Source organism: Staurois parvus, unplaced genomic scaffold (genome assembly GCF_062004578.1).
Source record: "Staurois parvus isolate SC_StPar_1 unplaced genomic scaffold, SC_StPar_1.0 ptg000218l, whole genome shotgun sequence".
Lineage (NCBI taxonomy): Eukaryota > Metazoa > Chordata > Amphibia > Anura > Ranidae > Staurois > Staurois parvus.
The window spans coordinates 8,272,851-8,299,103 of NW_028318014.1; the positions used below are offsets into that span (position 1 = coordinate 8,272,851).

The window sequence follows — 26,253 nt, forward strand, 5'->3', positions numbered from 1 at the left end:
TGTGTCCGCAGTCTCTGGTCATCTGCTGTACTGTGTCCGCAGTCTCTAGTCATCTCCTGTACTGTGTCCGCAGTCTCTAGTCATCTCCTGTACTGTGTCCGCAGTCTCTGGTCATCTCCTGTACTATGTCCGCAGTCTCTGGTCATCTCCTGTACTGTGTCCGCAGTCTCTAGTCATCTCCTGTACTGTGTCCGCAGTCTCTAGTCATCTCCTGTACTGTGTCCGCAGTCTCTGGTCATCTCCTGTACTATGTCCGCAGTCTCTGGTCATCTCCTGTACTGTCCGCAGTCTCTGGTCATCTCCTGTACTGTGTCCGCAGTCTCTGGTCATCTCCTGTACTGTGTCCGCAGTCTCTGGTCATTTCCTGTACTGTGTCCGCAGTCTCTAGTCATCTCCTGTACTGTGTCCGCAGTCTCTAGTCATCTCCTGTACTGTGTCCACAGTCTCTGGTCATCTCCTGTACTATGTCCGCAGTCTCTGGTCATCTCCTGTACTATGTCCGCAATCTCTGGTCATCTCCTGTACTATGTCCGCAGTCTCTGGTCATTTCCTGTACTGTGTCTGCAGTCTCTGGTCATTTCCTGTACTGTGTCTGCAGTCTCTGGTCATCTCCTGTACTGTGTCCGCAGTCTCTGGTCATCTCCTGTACTGTGCCTGCAGTCTCTAGTCATCTCCTGTACTGTGTCCGCAGTCTCTAGTCATCTCCTGTACTGTGTCCGCAGTCTCTGGTCATCCCCTGTACTGTGTCTGCAGTCTCTTGTCATCTCCTGTACTGTGTCCGCAGTCTCTGGTCATCTCCTGTACTGTGTCCGCAGTCTCTGGTCATCCCCTGTACTGTGTCTGCAGTCTCTTGTCATCTCCTGTACTGTGTCCGCAGTCTCTGGTCATCTCCTGTACTGTGTCCGCAGTCTCTAGTCATCTCCTGTACTGTGTCTGCATTTGTTCATAGTTTTTTTTTTAAAACTATAGTCTGGCCCTCCAACGGTCTGAGGGACAGTGAACTGGCCCCCTGTTTAAAAAGTTTGAGGACCCCTGCTGTAAATCATTGTAGCAGTCTGTGCTACATGCAATGAGAGCCGTGATCTTCTGTGTTCTGTGAGAGTGACTTTCCACCTGCACATCGGCCACAGAGGGTTGTATATTCAACACCTCTGCCATTCATAGAACACCTTGAATATTTTCAGTGAATACAAGCCATTGGGTGAGGTGGAAATTGTGACATCACCACCCTGCCTCAAACCATCTAAAAAACACTTTTTATTAACTGGAAAAAGTACAAGACTTTCTATAAACGGTGGAGGTGCCTACGAGTTAACAACCCTCTGTGGTCAGTGTGCAGAGGAGAAGCTGCTCGCAGCGATCGTGGAGGATCACAGCTCTTGCTGTACAAGCATCCCCAGTAGCACTTGGATATTAGATATGCATACTTATATCTACGCAAGCTGGCCTAATGTAAGTATGCACAAAATATAATTCCTGGAGCTCAGTTTTAAAGTGTTACTAAACCTACAACAGTAAAATCAGTCTGTATATACAGTAAAGCATGCTTGTTATACTCACTGTAGAACCTAAGGGTTAATCCTCTGTATTGTGTAAAAAGGATGTTTAATCCTGACTTCTCTGATCCTACCCTAGGATGTTTAATCCTCTGCATTTTGTAGAAAGGGTGCTTGATCCTGTTTTCTCTGCACCTCATCTTGTTCAAATGTCTACGTTTTATCTCCTGATAAGACAGACTGAACCGTAGCCATTCTGAACATGCTCAGTTTGGTGTTGATTGCTAGAGAGGTTTTCTTTTCTTGGCTGAGTGCATGTCATCAGCACAGGGCCAATCAGCGCTGTCCAGACAGAGGTCAGGGGTTTTGCAACCGCCTACAGCAGGAAGAAAACTCCTCCTACAAGCTTTAACCAGTTCTCTGCTGTACACTGATAGAAGACACAAGACTGCTCTAAACTGCTGATGATAAAAGGTATTTAGCGGTTTATATTTACTAAAATAATTGAATTTCCATGTTGTGTGTTCTGTGAGAGACCAGATATAGTGAATGCAGGGTCCGGGATTTAGTAACACTTTAAATGTAGTCATTTGTAGATTAGCCACAAGGGATGAGCAAACATTTAGTATGCAGTCTTTCAACCTACCTTCTTTACAAACTGTTGTGATAACATATCTGTCTGCCAGGGAGTGCATTGTTTTCAGTGTAGCGGCTGAATTATACACTTTTATTGGGAGACACAACCACTGTGTGGCACTGCAAACCAGGAAGCCGAACTCGATTATGAAATGAGCAAATATGGCTGTCCCCATGTGCATATGTGTTTACAAATCATACATAGAAGCTCGTTTCTGGAATAACACCTACTGATAAAAATGTATACATTTATGGAAAGTTAGTGTTTTGAAAAGGCTATTTTTTACCATTTCTACTTTCAGTTTTGGTTTGATTGGACAACAATAAAGCTATGGATGGTGTGCAGATCTATATTATCCTAAAGTTACCATGCAAAAAAAAAGGCAGGGGAGCGTGCTCACAGTTTATGAAAACAGACACGTGCTCATAGCACAGGAACTGTTGGGGAACAAGATCTTTAAGTGGTCTGATCTTTTACTGAAGTTTGGAGATCATCCTAACACAATGCTATTGATTGTTCCTGGGGAACAAGGGCAGTTTTTGGCTTTATACTTGGCTTACTAACCAGGGGCGAACTGACAACTCATGGGTCCCCCGGGCAATAGGGGATCATGGGGCCCCTGTGTCCTCACCCACACTCAAACCACACCCAAAAAAGCCTATGAAAGGTACTAGGGGCATCTCATGGGGCCCCCTACTGACCCTGGGCAGTGCCCGAGTGCACAAATGGTCAGTCCGCCCCTGTTACTAACCGTTCTGTACAGTAGGGCTAAAAAATAAAGTGACCAGTCTTCTTTAACATACTCATACAGCAGCAGTGCTGGTCTATGTTGAACAGATGCAATGGGGTAGATTTACTAAAACTAATGCAGCTGTGCATGGTAACCAATCAGCTTCTAACTTCAGCTTGTTCAATTAGGCTTTGACAATAAAACCTGGAAATCGCTTGATTACTATGCAGAATTGCATTAGATTTTACACTTTCCAGTTTTAGTAAATAACCCCGAATGCTGTTCTGTTAAAGGAGATCAATGGCCTTATCTTACGCTTCCATTTGATAACATCAGCATTGTAATAGTAATACAGAATATATTTGATAATCCAATATAAGCTTACTTGAAAATCTCTTTTCACGTTGCTGCCTGTCTTCTGGCCATCTCTTTTCACAACTTCCTGAATTCCCTGCATGCTTTGCAGCTTCTCCTCTGCTGTTTACTTACAATTTCTAAGGACTACATATCCCATGGTACCTTGCTGCCCACAAGCAGTGCTGCCTGTACTGACTCAGCCCCTGAAACACTTCCTCTCAGCACATCTGTATTTCAGAAGGCAGGCTCTGTGAAACATGTGACACAGCAGTGTCTATCAACAGGGCATAGTGAACATGTGTCACAGAATTCAAGGAAGTAAATGTGTGGGGATCTTTACTAAGTAAGTTTACTTAGAAACAAGATCATTTTGAATAATAAGAGTAGAATAGAAATAATTAAAAGACAAGTTGGAAATTAATCAATTATTTAAAATTTTTACCATAGATACAGTATGCTTTAACTATCTGATTGCTGCTAGTTTTTATAAAAGAGTGGCTGGAGATGTAAAGATCGATTTCTATAAATTCCATTGAATTATTTTTTTATAGATCAGATAGAAAAAAGCTCAGACTTAAGGTCTCTGAGCATAATGTCATTTACTGTATATTAAAATTCACAGTCAGTCATCAAAGATCTCAAATGTCAATAATTGTCTTGAATGTCTAGGTCAGCCTTTCTCAACCTTTTCAACACGAAGGAACCCTTAAAATAACTTTCAGGTTTCAGGGAACCCCTGATAATAATTACTATATTTCCAGCTCATTGGACATTAGCATTATGGTTAGAGGGCAGAATTCTCATTTTTTTCTGATCATTGGGGACAATCCCATTACAGATAGCTAAAAAGATCTTTGGTGTCACTGGTAGCTTACCTGAGAGGCAGAAATGGCTTAATGCTCAAGGAACCCCTAGCATCCTCTGGAGGAACCCTAGGGTTCCATGAAATCCTGGTTTAGAAGGGCTGGTCTAGGTTAGTGAGTATAACCAAAGCTAGACTTATCAAACTTTCACACTTACCATCTTTTGGTTTTTCATTTTAGGATCCACCAAGAACAAGAGATTTGGGTATAATAGGTCAGTCTATCCACTTCGAATATTTCAGTATTTTCCAGTCTCTAATATTGTATGTCTCAGTCACTCCATTGGTGACATCTCTGTTAATCTTATTTTTTTTAAAGAATTTTACATTACAGTATAGCTCAACAGTAAGAGTAGGACACCTTCAAAAAGGTTTAGTGAGACTCCTTTCCACATGAGACATTGCTAAGTCAGAGAGAGATCTTAATTTCCCAAGAGATAACAACTATCGGGTGATTCAAAAGTCCAGTGTTCACCCATACCATATATATAAAATATATTTATTATAACTTGACTATAAACTGTAATTATATGAACTTGGTGACAAAATAAACATTGTCAAATATAAGACAGGCACCCACCAAATCTGTTGCAAGTGATTTTAAAATAACTTGATTTCCTGTGTGTGAATTAGCATGCTCAGGGGTGACAGTATGGCATATATCTCATTTTTCTTACAGTAAATCTTTTTTTTCTGTCAGCCTTTTCTTGTTCTTTTTCACCAAGTTAAAATCATTTGGTGGTATGTCTACCTACTGTTATTCAGATCCAAGTTACTATATCACCTTAAACTGCGTTGCTATTTTTAACTCTGACTGTAGAGGTGCTGTACAAGTCTTTTTTGCAAGCAAAGGTTTCAACTATCTATTCACTCTGTGCTATAATATAGGTTGTCACTCAAAATTATAGCATACAACTTTGCTTCGTGCTATTTTTACAGAGAATTCTTTTTTAACTTTTCCTATTTTTTATATATATATACCTTAGAGGTTATAATTCAATTCAAATAGAACTTCCTAGTATAGAAACTCTCACTAGCATCTTGCAGGCTTTAAAAGTGCTCCTAATGATTGCATCGTAGTTCAGTTCTTTAAGCTGTAAAAAATATCATTGAAGAAACTGGAGCTTCTGTACAGGACTGTCCTAAGGGTAAGACAGCTAAGGTGATCATCATATGCAAGTCTTAATTGGCATTTTGGGAAAAATATGTGCAACATGTTCTCTTCCTCAGTGGTTGTGGGTGCCTCTAAGATCACCTAGGTTTTACATAGCTAAGCCTAACCATATGTAGTGCTACCCCAAAAGGGGCCACTGAATATTAGACAGGTTCTTCACTCAAACAGAGGCAGCTAGGCACACAGCAACAGTGACTCATACTGGCTCCATATATACTGTATATAGTTCAGGGGATATTATTCTAGTTTATTGCTGAAAACTTGTAACTGGGGAGGACAATGGGGTATGGGATACTCCAAAATGTCAAGCACAATTTTACAGCCTATTTTCACTACCAGCTGTTCACCAGGAGAATATTAGGACAAGAAACACCTCTCCACTAGTTGGAAGCAGAGGCATACATAGAACCTTCAGGAGAAGAAACCATGAAGAGCCCCCTCGACCGAGGACCTTCCAACTGATTCCGGGGCCCTTTTTTCCCATCGTGGGGCCCTTTATTATGGTCGTTCTGCAGGACCCTTTTGCATGTTCTGCAGAGGGCCCCCTTCCTGCCATCTTGGGGCCCTCCCGGTCACAAGTTTGACCTTTTTACGACCGTGGTAGTTCTGTCACTGGTGTCAGTAGTTTTTTATTTTTGTTATTTTATTCTTTAATTATTTTTTACCATTTTATTTATTTTTTAGAATTTTATATTTTAATGTTTTTTAGAACTTTTTAAGGAGCCATGTCTGGGGGCTTTGGTGAGATATGAGGGGTCTAAACAGACCTCTGATGTTCCACCTTTGAGAAAGAGAAAGGAGATTGAGGACACAGCCCTCAATCTCCATTTCTGGAGCCTGAGCTGCACAGAATGAATGGACAGAAATTGCTTTATGCAGAGCTTCCCATTCATTCACAAATGGAAGCATAGAAAACAAATTTTTCTATGCTTCAGTTATGAATGAACAGAGTCAGTGATAAGTACCGATCACTGACTCATTCACTAAAGGAGGGGGTAGGTAAATTACATATTTACTGGCCCCTTCTCTGCTCTCCATCCTCAAAGCAGGGAGGGGGGGGGGGTGGAGGAGTATACAAGGGCCCAAAAGCAGCAGGACCTGGTCAGGAGGGGCTGTGGGGGTGGCATATAGACAAACCAAACCCATCCATTTTCCTCCTGCAGCCACTGAAAGGCTGCAGGAAGAAAATGCAGGACATCGGTTCCTCTATATGCGGTCCCTGCTGCCCCTCCTATCCAGGTGTTACAGGGGAGCTGCACTGGTCCCCTGCAGCATGGGGCTGGGTCACAATTGTGTCCTCTGTGGCACATATAGGTACACCTCTGGTTGGAAGTAGTACATTATTTCATTTCCAACTGTAGACCAGGAGAATATTAGGACTCTGGAGGACTTGTAGTAGACTGGAAAAGTGTAAAACTCCCACAGCTGATGATCACATGAAACTGAGAGCACACTAAGCATACTGGATCAGTCTTATATGGCCACAGCTGGGGACCATAGATAAAACTGCAGCACAGGAGATGCAGCTCTACTCATGAATCCCAGTAGATATCTGGCCATGGGCTTGTTCCAGGGGGAGATAAGTAGTTGAGCAGCCAGTCCAAGAAGTCTTCAGGGCTTAGCAGCTCCCTGAAGCACATGATCTCCCTTCCCCTTTCGAGGGGAAGAACAGAACTTCCTGGGCTCCAGGCCATTTACCTGCTTCCCACTCTCCAGCTGGGCACACCTCCCCAGGGATTGATTGGGGTAAGGCAAACTCCCAGCCTGAGGATTTGCATTTCCCATCCTGAGCTCTAGCAAATTCTTCCACAGAGCCAGGGGAAATTAATCAAATTCCCAACTGTGGAGCAAGAATAGACTAGACCAAAGCATTGCAGCCTCAGAGCAAACCAAACCCTAAATTTACCTAGCATCCTGCCTAGTTGGGTGCAGTGCATGCATGCTTAACCCCTTCCTTGTCAATTAGGAGAGGGAAAGTTTGGTAAGATACCATGGTGGTTCACCAGCAAAGAAAAATCTCTGTTAATGAATGATAATACCATTGGAAAACACTGGGTCTCCCTGGAAGGACCATTGTTGGACCTAGTATTGCTTAAATCAGCTTGGGACCATGCTATTAATGATTAACCAAAAACTATCATCTTAAACTTCAAAGTAAGCATAGAGCCTCTCTTCACAAACTCCCACCATTTTTTACTCATTTTAGTAACTGATGTAATACACTTGGTGACATTTTTCTGGCATTGTACATCTGTTAGAACAAACATCTGAAAAAAGTTTGACATTAAAGACTAATAGTGGGGAAGGATTCCCTGTGCACCTTGGGTTTTCTAATGGGAGTGCACATGATCTCCTCCTTTCAGACAGCCTGTCTCAATACAGAGACAGAGTTATACGATTGGGATATGTCAGTTCTCCAATGTAAAGTTTTTGTCCTGACTTCTGGTGATATTAAAGAACAGAAGCAAGTTCACTATAAAGATACTACCTAGGTAACAATGCTCAAGCTGTGAAATATGAGTGTGCATTCTTTTTTTTGCTGGACAAAAGGTTCAGTGAAACAGCAAGACGTCCCACTTTGCAAAGTTTTATTGAATCCCCTGATTAGTCTTGGATAAATTGTAAGCTCATGCTGCATGTTCTGATTTATAGCTATCTCCATAATGTTGCTTATCCACAGTAAAATTTACTTCTTATGTGTGTTGACACTTCTGTAAAAATGTTGTGATTTCTCTGAAAATTCCTCTGCTTGGAAGCAGAGTTTGCAGGAAGGGGAGTTGCATTAAAAGGAACATTAACTGTTACAGACTGCAACAATGACTAAAGAGGAACATGTCATTCAGGATGGGCAGCTAAGCTTTAGAAATTATGTAGCAAATCCAACCTCCAGTACAGATGACAATTTTATTAAAGTTGTGTTTATTTTGCAGATGCTCTTTTGGAAGTTCCTCTTCACAAGTGTGATCAATTCAAGGATTATGGACCAATATGAGAATAATCATGGTGGTAAAAATCATTCATATCTTACAAACTAACATTTTATATACCGTAATAGTATTTATTATATTTATAATACTGAGCCTCGTCACTAGTAGGTTTAAAGAATTCCACAGGCAGCATCAATGCAATTGTTTGTGAACTGTGCCAAACAAAGGAAATGTCTCCAGTGCTCCCTGAATATATGTGTACACTAACCCTAAAAAATACATTGCTTAGAAATGAAGAGTTAAGTTGCTTATGTGCTCTGTTCACTAACCTTGGTTCATCTGAAGACTGGCAGAGAAGGGACCATTGGGAAATGAAGGAAAAATATGCAAAAAATTAGAGTTATCTTTCTGTGCAGTGTACTGTAAGTGTGATCTGAAAGCCCTACTCAATCTTTAAAGAGCACAGGTCACAGTGTGTAGAGGTATTGTTACTCTAGGAACAGTGAATGACTGTTTTGGGGGGACCAGTGACCTCTACAGAGTATTACTTGCTCTTCTAAGGGATCTTGGGTACACATCTCAAAGTCGTATCCAGCTTCTTAGGGTAACTACTGATTACCTTCTCTGAGATCAAGTATAAGCATTGACAGGGGCTTCAAAACCTGTCTTCAGTCTTAATTTTTCAGGCATTGATCTCCCCTCCCATATTGTTTCAAGATGGCCAGTGTGCGTCTTTTTCTGGCACCCTCACTAACAGCATACTCTTGCCATTTCCAGGCACAATTGCCCCCCCCCCTGTAGCCTCTCACACCAATATTCAAGTAGTGAGTGAGGTGGTGAAAAGGATTCCCCCTCATCTTTAAAAGGGAACAAACCCCAATTAGTAATCCAGCTGCATGAAAACGACATTTTTATGAGAAGCATAGTAGAGACAATCTAAAGCAGAAAAGGACCTTGCCAGGAAGTCCTGGAAATATAGGAAAGTGGCAGTTGAATCTATTTTGTGGTGCTGATCCAAAATTAAATAACATATTGGTTTGAACAGACATTTGAACATCAGTTTAACTGAGCAGTGCAAGCATAGTTACATAATTTGTCTGGTTGAAAAAAAGACCCAGCTCCATCTAGTTCAACCAATAAAAAGGAAAAAAAAATACAATCCTATACCCACAGTTGATCCAGAAGAAGGCAAAAAAACCCAGCAAAGAATGATCCAATTTGCTCTAGCAGGGCAGAAAATACTTCCTGATCCCCCAAGAGGCAATCAGATATTCCCTGGATCAACTTTACCTATAATTGTTAGTATCCAATTATATTATGTGCATTTAGGAAAGAATCCAGGCCTTATTTAAAGCAATCTACTGAGCTGGCCAGAAACAGCACTATATTGACCACCTATATATTTATACATGTCAATCATGTTCCCCCTTAATCTCCTCCTCTCGAGAGAGAATGAATTCAGTTTCTCTAATCATTCCTCATAGCTGAGCTCCTCCATGCGTTTTACCAGTTTGGTTGCACTTCTCTGCACTTTCTTCAGTTCCCCGATATCCTTTTTGTGAATTGGTGCCCAAAACTGAACTGCATAATATTCCAGATGAGGTCTTACTAATGGTTTGTACAGGGGTAAAATATCTCTCTCTCTGAAATCTATAACTCTCTTAATGGAAGAAAGGACTGTGCTCGTTTTGTAAACTGCAGCTTGGCAATTCATGCTATTATTAAGCTTATGATCTCCCATAACTCCCAGATCCTTCTCCACCATTGATTCCCCCAGTTGTACCCCCTTAGTATGTATGATGCATGCATAATCTTAGCCCCAAAGTGCATAACTTTACATTTATCAACACTGAACCTCATTTGCAACATAGTTGCCCAATTAAACAGAGCATTGAGGTCATCTTGTAAGTTGGAGACATCCTGTAAGGACGTTATTCCATTGCACAGCTTGGTGTCATCTGCAAAGACTGAAATTTTAACTGTACTTTTTAACTTTAGACTGTACTTTTAATCCCAGACCCTATATCATTTATAAATATATGGAAAAGTAAGGGTCCCAACACTGAACCTTGGGGTATACCACTAATAACCCTAGACTAGTCAGAGTATGAATCATTGGTCACTACTACCTGAATACAGTCTTTTAGCCAGTTTTCTATCCATTTACAAACTGATTTTTCCAAGCCTGTAGACTTTACATTACACATTAGCCAACTGTGTCAAACACTTTGGCAAAATCCAAGTATATTTCATCCACAGCCATGCCTTTGTCTAAGCTTTTGCTTACCTCCTCATAAAAAGAGATCAGATTTGTTTGACAACTTCTGTATTTCATGAATCCATGCTGTCTGTTGCTTAAAATATTTTTTTCCAGCAAGAACTCATCTATGTGGTCTTTTATTAAACGCTCCAGTATCTTCCCAACTATAGAAGTTAAACTAACAAATCTATACTTACTTAGTAAAGACTTTGACCCCTTTTTAAATATAGGTACCACATTGGCCTTACACCAATCCAGTGGTACTATGCCAGTCATTAAAGAATCCCTAAAAAATAGAAACAATGGCTTTGAAATGACAGCTCAATTCTTTAAGGACCCGTGGGTGTATGCCATCTGGTCCAGGTGCTTTATTCACATTTATTCTCTCTATATATTTCTTGACCATATCAATTTTGAGCCATAGTGGTTCATCTGGAGCTGTATCAATATCATCCCCGTTATGGACAATAGCTCCGCCATGCTCCTTCGTATACACAGAGCTGCATAAGGTATTTCATAAATTTGCCTTCTCTTTGTCCCCAGTCACCCACTCGATACTATTTTGTAAAGGGCCTACATGCTCAGACCTAACCTTTTACTATTAATACATTTGAAGAATTTTTGGGTGTTTGCCCTACTATCTTTTGCTATCTGTCATTTGTTTTGAATTTTTGTGGCCCTGATTCCCTTTTTACATATTCTGTTATATTCTTTGTAACAATTAAATGATGATAGTGTTCTTTCATTTTTATGTTTTTTAAAAGTGATTTTCTTAATATGTATAGCTTTTTTAACTTTGAAAGTTTACTTATTATAATGGAAAAATGTTACATTTTACTGTAGTGACTATACCTTATTCACCCTATTTTTTGAAGAGACAAGGATGCATATATGGGGGAACTATCCCTGGTTCACACCAGTGTGACTTGTCATGCGACATGACAGATCAAAGGTGCACAGCCAGTTGCAGCCTATTTGCAGCTATGGAACCGTTCAAATCAACACAACTCTGAGTCGCACCGACGTTGAAAAAGGTTACTGCACTTTTTTTTGCAATTTTATGTGCAGCTTTCATTGACATCTGTGCATGAAGTTGTGCAGATGTCGGCAAGCCACACCTGAAGTTGTACTGATTGGTAGCTTTGAATTTGTGCCAAAATAGCGCGATTTTAATCCCGCATTCGGTGTGAACCAGGGCTTAATAAAATGAATTTGTGTTTGTTTTAAAGGAAACCTGTGGTGAAACTACAGATGCTGACAATACTGATTTCTCCTTCAGAAAATGCTGGTCACCTGGCTGTCATGCTGCTGCATTCTCTACTTTTTGAGTCACTGAGCTGAAACAGGTATGGAGATTCGGAGTTCTGCTTTCATTGTAACTTCACTCACTACATACTATTCCAGGTATGTGCTCTAGAATGCAGTGAAATGGGGCCAGACAACTAGCATTTTTATTCAATTGCCATTTTTGCATCTCTAATGGTACAGGTGTGCTTTAATCATTCAGTTATACTGTATATACAGAACGTTACTTTTTAATTGTCCTGCTTATGACTAGGCATTTAAATTATATACAGATTCACAGGGCTAAGTATAAGAATGCCCAAACTACTTCTTTAGCAAATCTCACATCTTATATTGTACCCTTTCAAAGACTACCAATTCTGTTGATTTATGTAACAAATCATGTATCTTGTAGCTATTATTTGTGTTTACATGTATGTATTTCCTACAAAAAAAATTGATCATCTTGGGTATATATAACATTTAACAAATATATCACAATATAATAGTAAATATAGAGTAAGTATTTAGTGTAATTTCACATTCTTTTTCAACATGGAGATGGTACAAACCATAAAAAAAGAATGCAAACCCATGGGGAAAAGAATTAAAGTCCCACTTTCACTGATAAGCAGGGACCTCTAGGTACCTACACACTGCCCCTGATCCCCTTTACAGCCTCTCAGTACCCCTAAAACCTGGGGTGCTCTGTAATGCAAATACTGACCAGCTTTTTCTCTTGCTGCCGCAGTCACCTTTGTATGGCCCATAACTCTAATAGAGCTTTAATAACTATTAGGGAGGAGATCGTAGCATGGCACAAACTATTGTGCAGCAATCTCTCTGCAAAGGAAGTGTGACTCTTGGCAGCAGGGGGCTTTAGAAGCTTGGTATCACAGGTGATCTGTGAGCTGGATAATTTCTTCTAATTAGCTTCTGATCTGCGCTTTACAAAGACAGGCAGTAATGAACTGACAGCATGCAGTACTGTTCAGGAGAAAGAAATAGGAAACAACTTGCACTAAATAGCAGGTGTAATGATGTCAGATGAATACAGCAGTGTCCAAGGGTTTGATTTTTTTCAAAATATTTGGGCTTTCCTTTTGAAAAATCTGTTTATTGAAAACATTTAACATAGTACACATAGAAAACAACCACAAAGAAAAACAGTAACAAACAATGGTTCACAGGTATCACACCCTCGCAGGGGTGGAGCAACGAATGAATATACATTAAGGCAATTGTAAACAAGGGGAATACATAGACAATCTAATAGAGTTACCAAGGTGGTCATAGTCATGAACTGAAGGGTACACATGACTGTGTGGAGTGTCTAGACACAATACAAATGATGGGGTTGGAGGTGCTCACGGAACAAGAAAGAAACACTTGAACGCCTCAGAATTGTAAAAACATTTGGGCTTTCCTTTGCAGCCAGGCTCACTTGATGTCTCAAGTTTGTCTTGCAACCCTACCTTCATTGCGTAGATTATATTAGATTAGATTATATTAGCTTGCATGGCAACAGTGATATAAATCAGGAGTCTCCAAACTATGGCCCATGAGTCAGATACAGATACTGGAAGATTTTATCTGGCCCTCTAATGTAAGAGAGGACTTTGACAGGGACCCTGATGTAAGGGTCTACCATGTAAGGGGGCTCTGATGTAAAGGGGCAATAAGGGGTCTCTGATGTAAGGGGGGATTCTGATGGGCTCAAGTTTATTTGGAATTTCTGCATTGTTTTATTTATTTATTTATTCATTTATTACAGGTACTTATATAGCGCCATCAATTTACACAGCGCTTTACATATATATATTGTACATTCACATCAGTCCCTAACCCTCAAGTGGCGTATAATTTTTACTGAAGTTTTTTCCTATTATCATCTCTTTCCTGTAATCATATCATGTTGATTACAACAAACTTAAATAAAACATATTTATCATTCAAATTTGATTTGTTAATTTATAAAAATTAATTTCTTTGGCCTGCGAATGCTTGTAAAATATATGATTTGTCTTTATACTGGAAAGTATGGAAACTCCTGGTATAGGCTGAAGTTATGCATGGAGAAAGTACCTGTTTGTAGATTGGTCTGATTCACTGTAGGTCCCTTCATATCTCAGACCTATATCTATGTGCATTACCAGTAACACCATTTTGTGGATCAATATTTTGTGGGAAGCCAATACCTATTAATTCAATGGTAACTGGAAACACAAAGAATACACTTCATAATCGTGTTTGTTAATGTGTCCATACATTTGCAACTAATAATAAGATAACACTGTCTACGTTTTTTCCAAACAACTCAAAAATCTGTTAAACAGAAATGACCTACCAAGACATTTTTGTGAGAATCAGTGGCCCTCTAAAGTTCACTTTCAGGGGCGGACTGACCATTTGGAAACTCGGGCACTGTCCGAGGGCCCGGGGTCAGTAGGGGGCCCCATGAGATGCCCCTGGTACCTTTTTCATAGGCTTTTTTAAGTTTGGGCAAGGATACAGGGGCCCCATGATCTCCTATTGCCCGGGGTCCCCATGAGTTGTCAGTCTGCCCCTGTTCACTTTACATACACACAGTAAGCCAATGATAACATATTTGCTATTGACTGCTCTTCTGCAGTATCTGAGAAGCAGGGGGTTATCACTCAAAAAAGTTAGAAATAATCTTTTTCAGGCAATTTTTAACCTGCAGAGAATCACATAATAATAATTAACAGCTAATTCTGGGATTGAAAAAACTTGGGTTCTGACTAACCCCAATCCCAAAGTCTAGCTCATCACTAGTTGTCACCTAGATCGCCAGAACTGGTGTCTCCATTGGAAGACTTGCCCTCTATGACAGATGACCTCTATTTTCAGTTGACAACTTAAAGTGTTTTTTTTTTCTTTCATCTTAACTTTTGGTGATAGCAGGCACCACCACAAATGGAGGGGGTGAATCTCCCTAATGGGACACAGACAGCAATAAAAACCTGATAGATGTTCTAATCCCTCTCCAGTCTATCTAAAACAAAAAAGTTTTGACTTTAGTTTTACTTTAAATACATGGTTACATGCAGATTGGTTACATTTGTATGAACATTTTTAGGCAAACTGAAAATCTATTTCCAAAAAATAATCGATAAGATTCATCACATGCACCTGATATGCAAACTGATTCACTGTCTCCCACCCAGTTGATTTTTTCAGGTCTAGTAACCTAAAGTTATCTATTGGAACCCTCACAGATTGCCAGTACAATTCTTGCAACGCATTGGAGTATCTTAACAGGTTCTACATTTGTAAATGAAAATTAGATTCCTCGCTTTGAATCTCTTTGCATATTAAAATTGTTCCACTCGCACAGCACCCTCATAAGATTTTGGAATTCATCTTAGTACTGCTTATGTTTCTCTGGTGGACAGACCCAACCCTTTTGATATAATAAGGCTCGCCAGGAGGTGAACAGGCTGTGATCCCAAGTTATATCTTGAGTAGTCTAGTGAGAAGAATCTAGCCATGTAACTTTTGGGCTGCAGGAGTGTGTTGCCCTTGTTCAGCCCCATGGGCTGAGGATATAAATCTATTGAATCCCCCATCCACACTACAAAATGTGAAAGGAGGAATCTCTCGTTGCCACCTCAACATTCTTTGATTTGAAAATTGAAGAAGCCATAGGTTCCGGCTGTCAGAATACTCAAACAGTTCCTGCGTGGATTGAATGCAGCCACTGTTCTGCTGACAATTTTCCACTTGATTCCTATTCAAAATGAAATGTTGGTTTGGAGGGTGCCCACCAGGCCAACCATGGCTCAAATTTTATCAAGTTCATCAGGAATTTGCTCTGTGCGTGGCCAGATTAAAACTGGATATTCAGTGATTGATATGCAGCTGGTTCAGTAAGGACTGTCTGAATTCTGATCAGTGTGTTGCCCTCCCCACTCAATAGAAGTTGATCATTTGATTTACTTCTGACAAAGGGACATGCTGAAAACTTTTGTTGATCAATGGCTGCAGCTGCTGACTATTGTATTCTAACAGCTGTGGGTCCTAAATTGTCCCACAGATGGGGATTCCTCCATCCATCTTGTTTGTGTAAATTAAGGAATATGTTAGTTGTTAGTCGTTTGGCCTATTGACTGAAAAAAAAAAATTAACTGTGCATAGCTAGGTTAATGTGTACCTAAACCCAAAAGCAAAAATGTAATATATTGCAGCTTACCAATTCTTAGATGCGGTGGCTGCTTCAGTTTTCCTTCTATGCTTTTTTCTCCCTTTTTTTTCATTTGGTGATCTGGCCAGTAAGTTTGTTATTTTTAAATTTCCTTTAACAGGCCAAGCTGTCCAGCAAATGTGGCAGTCGGAGGGTTGAAACAAACCATTTAATACTGACAGGGGTGCTTAGAATGATCAGCTTTTATTAATTTATGTAAAACCTTTATCTCAAAAGGAAATTATTGCTATAACTTCTTAAAGGCTTCATACACACTGGATATTTTTAATGCTGCTTTTGGGGTCATCTGGCATTTTCTTTTTTTTAGCCTTAATTTGCTAGTGTATCTGAATTTACTAGTGCATCTAACATTACCCTCTCTCCAGATTGACAATGCTGTTGTCTCTCCATTGCTTCTCCATCTGGAGCAAAGACACCCTACTGGCCGGACCACAAGATGAAAGCAAAAGGGAAAGTGGGAAAAAAAAGCCCCCGCATTTAAGAACTGGTAAGATGCAATGTATTTTTTTTTCTTTCTGGGATTAGATATGCTTTAATTATGTCAATAGGTGGTCACCACTCCAGGGCAGTGATAAGTTTAAAGTTGCTCTTTAAGTAGGCCCATTGCAATGAACTAAAATGCTGAAATCAAGTAGTTTTGTGACTTTTAAAGAGCATTACTGAGGTGGTAATGTGTGTGTGTATATATATATATATATATATCAAATAAAATGAGGATACCTACTCCAAAAGCAATAGTCTTTACCAAAGAAGCATCTTCATACAAGTTACAATTCATATGACATATAGCTGTATATATATATATATATATATATATATATATATATATATATATATATATATATATATACAGTGGGGATCGAAAGTTTGGGCACCCCAGCTAAAAATGTGTATTAATGTGCATAAAGAAGCCAAGGAAAGATGGAAAAATCTCCAAAAGGCATCAAATTACAGATTAGACATTCTTATAATATGTCAACAAAAGTTAGATTTTATTTCCATCATTTACACTTTCAAAATAACAGAAAACAAAAAAATGGCGTCTGCAAAAGTTTGGGCGCCCTTCAGAATTTATAGCATGCACTGCCCCCTTTGCCAAGCTGAGACCTGCCAGTGTCATGGATTGTTCTCAATCATCGTCTGGGAAGACCAGGTGATGTCAATCTCAAAGGTTTTAAATGCCCAGACTCATCTGACCTTGCCCCAACAATCAGCACCATGGGTTCTTCTAAGCAGTTGTCTAGAAAACTGAAACTGAAAATAGTTGACGCTCACAAAGCTGGAGAAGGCTATAAGAAGATAGCAAAGCGTTTTCAGATGTCAATATCCTCTGTTCGGAATGTAATTAAGAAATGGCAGTCATCAGGAACAGTGGAAGTTAAAGCAAGATCTGGAAGACCAAGAAAAATATCAGGCAGAACAGCTCGCAGGATTGTGAGAAAAACCATTCAAAACTCACTTTTGACTGCACGATCCCTCCAGAAAGATCTGGCAGACACTGGAGTTGTGGTACACTATTCCACTATAAAGAGATACTTGTACAAATATGGTCTTCATGGAAGAGTCATCAGAAGAAAACCTCTTCTACGTCCTCACCACAAAAATCATCGTTTGAACTTTGCAAATGAACATATAGACAAGCCTGATGCATTTTGGAAACAAGTTCTGTGGACCAATGAGGTTAAAATTGAACTTTTTGGCCGGAATGAACAAAAGGTACGTTTGGAGAAGAAGGGGCACAGAATTTAATGAAAAGAACCTCTGTCCAACTGTTAAGCATGGGGTTGGATCAATCATGCTTTGGGGTTGTGTTGCAGCCAGTGGCACAGGGAACATCTCACGAGTAGAAGGAAAAATGGATTCAATAAAATTTCAGCAAATTTTGGATGGTAACTTGATGCCATCTGTGAAAAAGCTGAAGTTAAAGAGAGGGTGGCTTCTACAAATGGATAATGATCCTAAACACACCTCGAAATCCACGGGGGATTACATCAAGAGACGTAAACTGAAGGTTTTGCCATGGCCTTCACAATCTCCTGACCTTAACATAATTGAAAATCTATGGCTAGACCTTAAAAGAGCAGTGCGTGACAGACAGCCCAGAAATCTCAAAGAACTGGAAGACTTTTGTAAGGAAGAATGGGCAAAGATACCTCAAACAAGAATTGAAAGACTCTTGGCTGGCTACAAAAAGCGTTTACAAGCTGTGATACTTGCCAAAGGGGGCAGTACAAGATATTAACTCTGCAGGGTGCCCAAACTTTTGCAGACGCCATTTTTTTGTTTTCTGTAATTTTGAAAGTGTAAATGATGGAAATAAAATCTAACTTTTGTTGACATATTATAAGAATGTCTAATCTGTAATTTGATGCCTTTTGGAGATTTTTCCATCTTTCCTTGGCTTCTTTATGCACATTAATACAAATTTTTAGCTGGGGTGCCCAAACTTTCGATCCCCACTGTATATACATACATACTGTATATATTATTATTATTATACAGTATTTATATAGCGCCAGAAAGTTTGCTCAGCGCTGTACAGAGTAGTGGGGGACAGTACATGAGATAATACAGTAACAAAACAGTATACGAGGGGTTCGAGGGCCCTGCTCTTTCGAGCTTACATTATATATATACATGCATGATTACTGTACATGTGAAGGACCCTAAAAATATAATTGAATATTTATACTAGCTGTGTTTGAAATATCTTTAATGGTTTTTAATGAATACATAACTTGACTAAGTGCCATTTTCACATCTGTCTGCGGTTCAGCTTTAAGAAATGCTGAAATCAAGTAGTTTTGTGACTTTTAATGAGCATTACTGCAGGTGGTAATGTATATATATATATATATATATATATATATATATATATATATAAAAAATATATATATCTATCAAATAAAATAAGGATACATACTCCAAAAGCAATAGTCTTTACCAAAGAAGCATCTTCATACAAGTTACAACTCATATGACATATAGCTGTATATATATATATATATATATATATATATATATATATATATGCATGATTACTGTACATGTGAAGGACCCTAACAATATAATTGAATATTTATACTAGCTGTGTTTGAAATATCTTAAATGGTTTTTAATGAATACATAACTTGACTAAGTGCCATTTTCACATCTGTCTGCGGTTCTGCTTTAAGAAAATGTGCTGTTTCAACAGCTTTCCTGAAAATGTTGACAGTCCATAAATAATAGATAACAATAAATAGGATCCGAGCTCCATCATATATTCATAAGCAATGCTCAGCCCACTTTCATTAAACATACGAATAGTAATGTTTAACAGGCCAGACATTTTGTAAAGTCATTCATCACCACCTAATCCACATCAATATAAGTATAATTGTATGTCACTTGTTCTTTAGGACACCTGTTAGGGAAATAAACAATGTGTTTACCAAACAAAATGCAATATTTAGTCTTTGCGCCGCTTATAAGACTCGCTGACAGAAATCACTTGTGTATAATACACCACTTACTGCTTTATAGGTTTCATTTTGCGAACGTCAGAAAAAATGATTAAAGCGTTTTCAGAAAGGAAATGACTCATGGGTGCATCTGTGTGTTAAAGTAAACACTCGCAGTGTCCTGCTTTGCATATTCGCCTCTTTTTCCCTTCCTTCATTTCTGTGGCATCTTTCTTTTTTCTTTTTTTTTTTGCTATACATTTTGCTACTTTGTTAGACTATACATTAAAGGGTCCCATTCACAAAGAGGATTGCGGTGTCACATGAAACACAAGAAAACAGAGATCGGACTTCAAAATGAAAGTTTATCTTTTCTAGATGAACAGATTTTACATCAGATTTCTTGCTGTAGACCTTTTTTATGTAACGTCTTTTTATTTTTTTTAACAAGAACAGATGAAGTAGTACATTGATATTTTTTTATACAATCTAACATCCTTACATGGTGGGAAACCAGGTACGTTTCAGTATATTTCAACAGCAAAATTAAATTTATTCATTAATCAAACATGTAGTTTTACTATTTATTTAATATTATTTATTACAGGTACTTGTATAGCGCTGTCAATTTACGCAATTCTTTACATATATATTGTACATTCACATCAGTCCCTAACCCTCAAGGAGTGTACAATCTAAGGTCCCTAACTTACATTCATACATACACATACTAGGGCCAATTTAGACAGGATCCAATTAACCTACAAACATGTTTTTGGAATGTGGGAGCAAACCGGAGTACCCAGAGGAAACCCATGCAGACACAGGGAGAACATGCAAATTCCAGGCAGGTGGTACCATGGTTGGGATTCAAACTTCTGTGTGTGGATATACACACAGATTGCATAGATATTTGTATTGTGTTTAGTTTATGGCCTTTTTACATATATTTGCATTCTTAAAAAAATTTTTTTAAATTTTCAATATGACCAGATTGACTGGTTTAGGATTCTAGAAAGGGATTTGGATAATGTAATTTTTTGGTTTTTTTTCCTATTTTTGTTTTGTTATCATTTAACGATCACATTGTGTGATGCTGCAGTCCCCTGCCTTTTCTCTTTCTTTGTTTACTTCCCACAATTTCATTCTTTGGGTGCCCACATCATTTATTTTTGTGACCTGGATATTTCTTATTGGCTGTCCAGAGGTGGGGTTCTCTCAGGATCAAGAAGAGGAGTGAGGTCAGCACAAGGGGATGGTAAAGGACGGTCTGGCAAGACTCCATCTGCCACATTTGATAAATGGCTGCAGCAAGGGACCTGGGCAAGGACTTAAGCTGGTCATAGGTGAGTAGAATTGTGAACAAAAATTCTTAGAAAAAGAATGTTCATTTGTTGTTCTAATCATTAGTGGATCTAACGGACATTCATTTTTTGCTTCAGCAAGGATACAATTTGAAGAAACATGGTGGAAAATTATCTTGAAAGAATTTCTAACAGTGTACTGTATGTGGTTTCCATTCAGTAAAGTTTAATCATTACAAAATCAAATGTTAAAAGCAAGCTAAATATTTTGAACAGCATTTGAATGTTCTAAGGATTTCTTTATGAATTTTCCTAAGATTTTTCCTAAGACTTTTTATTCAAAATTCTATCCATCTATGACCAGCTTTAGATGAAAATATTATGCTTTCCCAGGTAAGGGAAAAAAATAGCTTGCAGTATGAGTTAGAGTGGAGTGAATAGAACTCTATGGATTATCTTTACTCCTCCTGCTAATCTTACATTTATGAATCATGTACAATACTTTCTTTATAATCCTTACTGACTAAGTTCACCTTTTGGAGAATGATATTTGTTAAATGTGTATTTTGGGTATAATGTGTAACATGCTCCAACACTTCTTCCTGCACCCGTGGACCACTCCGTGAGAGTGGGCAGGGGTTCTTCTCTCCGCACCTGCTGCCACATTTGAAAACGGCATAGATGCATGGGGTTCCGTCCACACAGCCACTTCATTCATTCACAAGTCCCATATGTCACTGCAGCAAAGGGCTCGTAGTTCGGACTGCGAAGGTGCTGATGAGTGCCCTTGTAGTCCATTGACATGTCATCCAGCTTTTTAACAGAAAGCCCATACAACAGTATGGGCATAAAGCTGGAGGACAAGTCTGCAGAAGCCAACACTCCATCCATGATCCACTGATTGAGGGTACAATGCTTTGCAGACTGCTGTGCAAGAAGTAATACATGTATATTTTTTTTGTCTGTAAAAATATGTGTAATTAATGTTTTACACTTATGCACATACATGTGCATTCTCACTTTTATATTGGTTCTCTTTGTGTATTTCTTCCTGAAGAGGATGGAGTCTGCTGGGTCCATCCCACAGCTCTGCTCTCTGCACAGGCTATGTACAGTGTATTGATGATATTTCTTCTACTTTTACAAGGTAATATCTGGATCAATTGGTGTTTGCAAAGAGAATTTATATAATGTGTGTCTATTTGGAAATGTATTTAAATTAAAGTTTTCGTGCCTGGAATCCAGCTTTTATTGTTTTTTTTTTAGTTTTGCAATGTATTGAGATTTGGTTTGTCTACTAACCAAAATGACCTAAAGATAGTGGTGTCATCTAACCTATAATACAACATGATAAAACTGATTTATAAGAAATGCATTCCTGTGTTGGTAATATTACAGAATTTTAATTCATATGAAATAGTGTTTCTCAGCCTAAATTTACTGTAGCCAATTTTCTGTATCTATTGTGTCCAGTGATAAAAGTCATGCTTGCTGTTGTACTTGTTAAACAGATGAGCTGTACTACTACCTAAACATTTTTACTTTAATGCAAAGAATGTTAAAATGCAAGGAAAGTTAAAAATGTTTAGGCTTTTGAACCATTTGAACTTTTATGCTAATGGTTAAACTGTAGTAAGTTTTCAGAGAGTACACATATTGATTGATTGCTGCAAAGTTTGGGTGTGACTTTCACAGTATTACTACCTTGCACTGTGATAGCTTCATGATTCTATTTTATATATACATTTTTAGGTTCTCCCTTTAGCAACTGGAATTAGCACCTATGTTGAAGAACTGCCAATACAAAAATAGTTACTGGATAAGCCACCTGCAGAGTGTATTATTTTCAGTCCTCAAACTGAAAAAAAGAATAATTTGTGTGGGTTAAAAATGGGCAGGTGTAGGCTTTCATTGACGTTTTTGGTCCTAAAAAGCAGGCCCTGTCTCCTTTTACCTTTTATTCAGCGGACATACTGTACATCTGTTATTCTGGACTTGTTGGACCAGGAAAGCAGTAATGGGAGGTCATGTACTTTTTTGTTGTCTTCTTTAGCTGCAAGAAAGAAAATTGTGTTGGGGAAACTTAAAATCTGCCATGTCCTTTATGGTCTCGTCTTCTAAGGCCGCCTGACAACATTGTTCAAACTCTAAAAAATTTCTATAATGTTTGGCAATTTTATCTGTATGGGAACCATTTATATAGTAGCACTGAAACCATCAAATGTAGATAATGTGTCTAACACTAGATACTTATTGTCCTTCAGACAACACCACTCATACCCAGGGTAAATCTATACCCCTAACGCAACTCCCCCAACCAAATTTGACTGACGAGTCTTAGTGCCATTTTGACACAATAAGACATAATAGCCACACAAAGCACACCAAGGTTTTGGGTGTAGAGCATGGAAGAGTCCACTCTATGTCAGAACATTTAGTACTATCAAGCAGAGGAGTTGTCCTAGTGCTCTACTATGTTAGCTTGATTTCCAGGTAGGTGAACTATAACTACACAGTGCACTATACCACCAGCACAAATGCACAGAGTGTGCATGGGCTGCCCCGACCGGCAGGTAAGAAGGTGATATTAAGAGCAACAATATGTGGGTTGGCTGTGTGCCCCCCACCTTCCTGGGAACCCTGCCACCCTAAACCATTGTTGTACTATGTACTCTAGTTGTGTACATAGTACAACATCATTTATACCTAGCAAATTGCACAATTCAATGTTGTTGTGGGTACCTCTTCCAGATATCTGCAAGTAGAATACACAATAAAACTCTATGGCTCCCAAGGATGACTGAAGGATTGTCTGGGCCTCCCCTGAACACTACCACTACCAACCATTAAAAACTTGCAATGACAGGGCAGAAAAGGAAATATTTGAAAACAAGCAACTTCAAGCACAGTGTACAGTAGCACAAGGCTTTGTTTGTAGCTGTTCATCTGGAAGACATGGCAGGGTTAAAATTGCTTAACGTAAATGATTTGCTGCCAAATAAATTCCTACAACTCTAAAAAATGATCGCGGCTACGTTAGTTACTTTAAAGCTAATAGTGCCACTGGCAACACATTAGGAGTAATCTGTATGCACAGTCTCATTGTCCTATTTCCTATGTGTTTTATTTGTTGTGGTTCACATCAGCGAGTTTGATGAAAACTTGAGCAGTTGTGTTTTACTATTCACTCATTTACATTTCAGATCTTGATGCAAATTAATCTATTAGATTTGTGGATTGCGTGAGTTGTACTTGGCCAGACTCAATGATCCTTCCTTCCTTTTCCTCAACCCAAATGCACATTGTTCTGCACACCAAATAGTAGTAAAGTAAAATAGTACCAAGTGAAAAAAAAAATCAATGCAGACAGTATTCCTGAACACGGAACCCCCATTCTGCATAAGAAGAGTTCTAAACATTTAGTATATGTGTAAGATCACATTTCCAGAAAAATAGTAAATCATTACTCACTATTCATTTCAAATGTCCACAAAAAATAATCACTAAACCTGGCCAGTGAAGTGTAAATCTTCAGTCACTTATATGGGGCAAATCTGCTAGTTACTGTAAAGTTAGTACATTAATTAAGCTATTGATACATTTCTTAGCAACTCTTATGAGAATTTGTGACATAAAATCAGACTGTTATACCCTAAACATAATATTGGCTTTATCCAATGCCAATCTTGTGGTATATGTACTGTGCATGAGAATGTGGACAAACTTTGTGAGACTGATGGCAGAATTAAAGTGGGTTCAGTACAGTGGCAAGTGTTTCTTATTAAATAAAAATATTCAGTGATAACCCGGCAGTTGCCATAATTTAGAAAACTAGAATATGCAGTGAATAGTTTACAGTATGTTGAGTGAAGAGGGGAATGCCTGATGGACAAATTCTGGGGTGCTTAGCTGGAAACTGTAGGAGAACTTCACACCCTGGACTGCAGACTAGCGTTTGCATGAAGGGCTCTAAAAACAAAAGGCAGTGAAATATTATGTACTCTGTACACTTCTGTCTATATTATTGTGTCATTTTGGAAGTCTTTTGCCAATCATTTCTGTGTGTCCGCCTGCTTTGAGTATAAAGAATGTGTATTGGAGACTTTTCTCATAAAAATCAAGTAATACATCTAAATGTATTTAGTAAAATATTGAAAGAATTGGGAAAAATGTTAAATATAAGATATTTCCGCTTCCATTTCTTTACAGGTGTGGTCAGCAAATCAATAATACTCACAGGTGTTCAACTGATAGGAAATGCTACTGTACCATAGAGGGAGAGGTGCTTTGGACAGGATGGACTCCAATGATAAAAATACAGAGAACAGGTATGAACAGTTTACTAGTTTAGCAGAGGTCATTGTTAAACTGGAATTTACACCCACTGTGCCTACCTGCAAGTGTTTGGGCATAACTAAGGAACCTCTAGAAGGTAGCCTGTGGAAATGGTTGTTTAAGGAACCCTTTCAGCACTACTTGGCTCAAATCACATTGCTGTACTTCCAGTGGTAGTTCTAGTACTGGGCCAGGCACATTGCGTGATGCTCTATTGAGCATTCTGCTCTGGAACTAGTACCATCTCGTAAAGCCAGGCTATTGAAACCTTCATCACTGGCTGTGATAGTTAACAACAATTATAGTTCCCCACTTCAGTCTATCATGAATGCTGCTGCCAGACTCATCCACCTTACTAACTGTTCTGTATCTGCCACCCCTCTGTGCCAATCCCTCCACTGGCTTCCCATTGCCCAACGGATAAAATTCAAAACACTAACACTGATGTATAAAGCCGTTCATAACACTGCCCCAAATTACATCACCGATCTTGTCTCTAAATACCACCCAAACCGTACTCTCCGCTCCTCGCAAGACCTCCTACTCTCTAGCTCCCTTGTCTTCTCCTCCCATGCTCGTCTCCAGGATTTCTCCAGGGCTTCCCTCATCCTCTGGAACGCCCTACCCCAATCTATCAGACTATCACCTACTCTGCTCACTTTTAGGCGCACTCTGAAAACCTATCTCTTCAGGGAAGCCTACCCCACCCTCAGCTAATACTTGAATCCTCTACTCTTCCAACCACTCCATCCCCCACAGTTATTACCTTTTGTACCACTATCCCCTCCCTCCTAGATTGTAAGCTCCAAGGACCAGGGCCCTCAAATCCCTCTTGTATTGAACTGTATTGTTACTGTACTGTCTCCCACCATAATGTAAAGCGCTGAGCAAACTGTCGGTGCTATATAAATCCTGTATAATAATAATAATAGTTGTTTCCCTTCTTCTTTAGTACACCTGAAAGTGTCATTAAACCCAAATCAACAAAAACTCTCAATACATGCTATATGACATTGTGTTCGTACTCACTCATCTACTAGAGCATTTTTTTTCTGTACACTGCAAAATTCCCTGTTGATCTTGCTGCTCACTGTCCCTCCCTCCCTGTCTATGTCTCCACTTCAGTCTGAGATTGTGTAGACCAGCTGTTTGCCTCTATTGACACTCTAGTTTCACTTCTCTTCTAAGATGCTCATTTCCACCTTTTTATTATCTGTGC

At 39.0% G+C, this 26,253-nt stretch overlaps 1 long non-coding RNA gene across 14 annotated transcripts in view; it reads left to right on the forward strand.

The window, feature by feature from the left end:
• LOC149460898 (uncharacterized) overlaps positions 1–26,253 on the forward strand; it is an 84,555-nt gene that overhangs the window by 48,470 nt on the left and 9,832 nt on the right. For 6 of the 14 annotated variants that reach the window (XR_016313010.1, XR_016313011.1, XR_016313014.1 and 3 more), the window contains 6 exons: positions 4,264–4,297; positions 8,187–8,262; positions 11,319–11,477; positions 11,673–11,789; positions 16,318–16,439; positions 24,909–25,027. This is a non-coding gene — a long non-coding RNA (uncharacterized LOC149460898). Of the gene's footprint in view, positions 1–4,263; positions 4,298–8,186; positions 8,263–11,318; positions 11,478–11,672; positions 11,790–16,317; positions 16,440–20,600; positions 20,742–24,908; positions 25,028–26,253 lie in introns of all 14 variants that reach the window. The other 8 variants (XR_016313008.1, XR_016313015.1, XR_016313005.1 and 5 more) reach the window with 7 other exon arrangements.